This window comes from Chanodichthys erythropterus, chromosome 12 (assembly GCF_024489055.1).
Source record: "Chanodichthys erythropterus isolate Z2021 chromosome 12, ASM2448905v1, whole genome shotgun sequence".
Taxonomy (NCBI): Eukaryota; Metazoa; Chordata; class Actinopteri; order Cypriniformes; family Xenocyprididae; genus Chanodichthys; species Chanodichthys erythropterus.
In genome coordinates, this window is record NC_090232.1 from 52,509,179 (window position 1) to 52,515,178 (window position 6,000).

Sequence of the window (6,000 nt, forward strand, 5' to 3'; positions counted from 1 at the left end):
TGCATCGAAAGCAGTGCAGAGTAATGAACACAATATTATTGTTTTATTGGTCTATATGCAGATTCTAATAGCCTAATAAAGCACAATTTTATCATTTAGCATTCCTTATTTTCTGGAAAATATAGGTTTATTGGCCTCAATGAGTCTGAGACTCCCGGTCAGAGATTGTGTCTCAGACGACATGAAATAATTTGTGAATATTTGTAAATATTCGTGGCATAACAGGTGGAAAAATGACTGTACTGCAGTTCTGTGGATGTTTTGCCTAGACAAGGTTAGCCTTCAGTTAACTAAAATAAATAAATAAATGAACTATTAAAAATATTTATGCTGAAATATTAGAAAATATAAATATTAGTTGAAAATGATATTTTTAATATAATTACGTTTTTTTCCCCCTGACCTTCAACCGATGCGATCCTTTCATTAACCAACAAGGTTGTTAAATTAGAATTAAACGAAATTAGAATGAAATTTTTTTTTTTAGTTTTAGTTTTAGGCTATATGCATAGCCTATAGATGAAACAACAAAACATGAGGGTTCTTTGCATCACATGCAGCGCTTCTGTGAACGGAGAAAAAACAAGATACAATCTTATAAAATGAATAAATAGCCTATTCCTATATAGCTAGGCATACACGAAATATATTAAACCTAAATAATTAACATAATAAAAATGAAAGAAAAAAACTGCGACAAGTAGACCATCTATGATGAGTTTCGATTCATTTTTGAGAAGAAAGTTCACGGAAAAGAATAGCTTGTCTTTATTTTTCAAGCAATGTTATTATGAGTGTACAAAAATAATAGTTACCTGTAGATTCGAATGGTGTTACTCTTATGACCATAAATGTCTGAGTTTTAATTAACAATTTTAATTGTTTCCGCTTTTATAAGAAAATTCAAATTAATGCGAAACATTACGGAAATATTGGATTTTAAACGGCAGCAAGACTAACAAAAAATGGCAGAAAGGTCGACGAATTTATATAAATTAAATTAAATTTAAATTAATGAGTTTATATAAATTACTTTTTTTAACCTGGTATTTGTTTTACTTAATAGCTATCATTAAAAACAAACTGAAAACGTACGAATATTTTTAGATCATGTGACATAAAATATGGAAAGAGTTGGGTCAGAAAATATTAATATAACAGGATACAAAACAGCAGCATTACTGTACATATGATGATCGCATTAAAAATGATATCAAAATAATATTATATTTTTGATTGTATGTAATCATTGTATGATCATATTTGAAACATGTTGCACAGACACCCGTAAATGACCCCAGCAAACACAACGGCTGCATCTGACAGCGCCATCTGCTGTCAGAGTGAAAGTGAATTTTCATTCTGCGTGTTACTCGTTCCAACATGCGCTTCTCATCCCTGTTATTTGTTTAATTAAATCACCGCTTTTTTCAGTTTAATGGTTTCTGTGGGTCTGTGTGTCCAGGACAGTCATCTCTCTGTGGGACATGGCTGGAGTCTGTCCCTGTTCTGTCTGGATCATCTGACCTCTAACACGCTGATATCCTTTCAGCTTTCAGGCAAGAGTTGGAATAAAGCCAAGATGGAAAATGCCTTTAGCACAAATTGGAAACTGTTAAAGTTTGAACTTGGCAAATATTTGAGAAAATATGGTTCCTTTATGGTCAAAAGTAAGTGAGCGGAAGAAACTAAAATAATAACAAGAATAACAAATTTGTCTCAGAGACATCCAAATTGTCTCCTGGAGTATGAAAAATTAGAAATGCTTGAGTTAAAGAGTAAATTAGATGACATATAAGAAAAAAGTTGAAGGTGCTTTCATCCGCTCAAGAAGAAAATGGCTTGAAGAAGGGGAACAAAACTCACATTATTTCTTCAACTTAGAAAGGCGGAATTTTCTTAATAATACCATTAATAAATTAAATATTAATGGGGTCACGACGGATGATCATACAATAATTTCTCAGTATTGTAGTGATTTTTATACGAATTTATATGCCTGAAAAATCGGCATATAACAAATAATATAAGATTTGTCTTGGACATCTTGGATCATTCAGAACTTATTAGTGACAATGGATTTATAATATTCTTAAATTTTTATAAAGCATTCGACTCAGAGCATCAGTTCTACCAGAAAGACTCAGGAGGCAAAATGACGTAACACTGATATTTATTACCGAACGGTAAGCAGAATATATAGAAAGTTTATGATCTTTGGCGTAGGCCCCGTCCGTAGCTCACGATACTGAGGGTTGCAGACGTTGCGTATCCTGCCTGAAGCTGAAGGCAGGGGCGTAGCCAACCCCCGAGGAGTATGGACAGGGACCATCCTGGTGGTGGTGGGGAGGATGGAGGTGAAAGTTTCCGTCAGCATCTGCGAACTCAGACAAGCGTAAGTGCTGATCTTTTATACTCCAAGTGTTAGATAATGATTGGTTAGATCTGAATTGATAAGTGACGTAACATTTGAGTCTTCCCAGCAGAACTTGCGCTAGAGCTTCATTTCTACCAGAAAGACTCAGGAGGCAAAATGACGTAACACTGATATTTATTACCGAACGGTAAGCAGAATATATAGAAAGTTTATGATCTTTGGCGTAGGCCCCGTCCGTAGCTCACGATACTGAGGGTTGCAGACGTTGCGTATCCTGCCTGAAGCTGAAGGCAGGGGCGTAGCCAACCCCCAAAAATGGTGGTGAGACGTGACTGCCGGGACGGAGCCCACTTCCCCTCAAAACTGTGAGGGGGAATGAATACCCACCCGAGAAGAATCTTGCAGTTCCTGAAACAGAGAAAAACATATTAAAACGTAAAAGGAAGAGAGCGACAAGGAAAACAAGCAACACGGAGAGGAGGCCGCAGTCGGCCACGCAGCCACGATAGGCTACACAGAGACAAGGCCGCGATCGGCCACACGGCCACGATGGGCCACACAGAGACAAGGCCGCGATCGGCCACACAGCCACGATAGGCCACACAGAGACAAGGCCGCGATCGGCCACACAGCCACGATAGGCCACACAGAGACAAGGCCGCGATCGGCCACACGCCACGATAGGCACATAGAGACAAGGCCGCGATCGGCCGCACAGCCACGACAGGCCACACAGAGACGAGGCCGCGATCGGCCACACAGCCACGATAGGCCACACAGAGACAAGGCCGTGATCGGCCACGCAGCCACGATAGGCCACACGGAGACAAGGCCACGATCGGCCACGCAGAGACAAGGCCGCAATGGGCCACACAGCCACAATAGGCCACACAGAGACGAGGCCGCGATCGGCCACACAGAGACAAAGCCGCAATGGGTCACACGGCCACGATAGGCCACACAGAGATGAGGCCGCACGAGCCCCCAAAAATTGAACAGCTATAGAAGCTGGAAATGATTAAATGAAATACGAAAACACCACCACCAGTATTTGCATGATTTTACCTTAAACTTGACTTGAGAGAGCTTGTTGAGCTTCGAGGATGGTTTTAGAATCTGGTCTAATATAGGATTCGAATGCAGAGGAGGACCATCTGCCCAGGAGCTTGATGGCTGAAGATGAAACTCCTCGTTGGGCTGCTGTGGTGGCAGCCCCGATCCTAAAAGAGTGACCAGTATATAGCGAGGGGGAAAGGCTGCAGCTTTCTATGGTGGTAGCTAAATGAGTCCTGAACCAAGCTTTAGTGAGGTGTAGCGTCTGGACCAATCAGCCACACAATTATTCATGGTATTCAATGAATTACCCATAAACTCACTCTCACTATCAAAGTTCTCTGAACTCATCCCCCTAAAACTGCAACCAACATCCCAAGTGTAGCTAGCACACAGGCACAACTAGGTGTCCTGTTACAGTTATATGGTACTTTTATGATCCATAAGAATGCTGTAGAGACTAGTGACTCATCCTTCCTGAGAAGGACAAATAAACTCTCTTAATCCTACGTATTCTCTATATAACCACTTGGGAAATGTATAAACATGTATCCAAGTTTCCCATCTCATGACTTTCCTTTTATAGGCTTTATTCTATGTATTAATTCTCTCTTTTGAACTATTTTGGTATTAATGTTCCATAGTTGCAAATGTATAGTTGACTGAGATCACATTGGCAGCATGTTTGGTATCTACGGACTCCAACTTTCATTTCCTATTTGGTAATTTATGTCACATGTTACTAACTCTGTGACACATTAGTATTATAAGAATCTAGAAGGTTATTCTCTCATTCATCCAATCCAGTGTCTTATGCTAATATCTTGCTACAGAACAAAGACTCGTAAAACTTCCCTCCGAGGGGGCAACTCCTTATTGGCTCAGACACCTTAAGAGGGTGTGACCTCTTCACCTCTTATATTCATGGATCACAAGATAAAACCTTCTCTTCCTGCTCTTCCTCCTCTTCTTCTCTTTTGCTGATGAATGCTGACGTCAAGATGCTTTAAGAAGCTAGAAGCTTCTAAGGAACCCCAAGCTTGTGCCAGGCCTCGGCCTAGACCTTCCATTCACCAAAGATCCTCTGAATCCAGCCGGTTCTCTTTCGTCAAGAAAATATCAGCAAAGATTCAACAGGAGCCTCCACAAATTGCATCAGGACAGTTTTAATTCAACTTGGAGAGACATGCAAGTATCAAACTTAGTCTCATTATCGGATACATTGAGTATCCTTACCCCTTTTAAAGAAGGGCCTGTTAAAACTAAACTGATGGTTTGCTCAAGGCTGTTGATCTGCTGAATGTCCAACAATGCTGTAACTTCTTGCTTCCTGTACTCTGCTTTCTCTCTCTCTCTTGGTAAACTGTATGCATGTATGTGTGTGAATGTTAGAGTAGTTTAAGTGTTTAGTCTAGTTAATAAAGTCTTGTTCATGTCACACGTAAGGTTGTCCGTGTTTTGCGCTCATGTACGGGAGTCCCTATTCATGTCGGTCCTGACTACAGGCTTTTAGTAGAATAAGATTGTTATTTCCTATAACCTGGAAATGAACATTTCTTAGTTAATAAACAATTAACACTGTGTGTTCATTGAACAACAGGTTAATTGATTGTAATATTAATTTTATTACATTAAGTTAATTTTATTGACTGATTAAAATATTAATAATTAATTATAACTAGTTATGATTAATTATTCATATTTATTTTGAGCTAATTTGCCACACAAATGGTGGAGAATGCGGGCATGAATAAACAAAGATTATGAGCTTAAACCACTGTCAATTTAAAAGTGTGCATTTGATAATTCCAGTCAGAATATGTCAGACGATGCGCATTTTGGTCACTAATTGCTGGCTTGTTAGATGCTGATAAAGTGATGGCTTGAATTGACATCTCTACTGTAACTGAAAGAGTCTACTCTTGACACATTTTAGCATATGTTCAAATGGTATCAGTGTAAAGTTAATCTGATTTTAGCGAAGAAATCCTAATCTCAGTATTAGAGCGTAAGCCTGTGTTGACGAAGGAATCTCAGCTCAGCGGCATGTAAACTGTACCAGAATTGATTATTCTGCTTTGGTTGGAGAAATACCAATTGCAGTATTGCTTAACCTGTTTCTGATGAATGAATCTCAGTACAGTGTTATATAAATGTAGATTTGGGTAATGCTCCCCTGTTATAGTTAAGATTGATGTCATTCATCTAAACTTTGCCTGCACCTACAAGCATAGCTATCTTTTGACCAAAACTGTGTTTCACTCGCTGAAAGGAATATCAGTATTCATGCACAAGACGGACTTAACTATATATGCTTAAACAAGCTTTGACTTACAGCAAACTGTGTAATTACCCTTTAAACAAGTACAAGACGTTGTTTAAAGTAGAGAGAAGAGTTTACATGAGTAAAAATTTGCAAATGCCAAAACATATTTGCATTTTACTGAATGTAATATCAAGTTTTTGAAAATCTGAAAGTATAAGCGTCACATTTTAACTCTATACGTAACTTGTTTGAAATGAGCAGACAGTCTCTATAAACTGTTTGAATTGCCCAAATGTGCATTGGT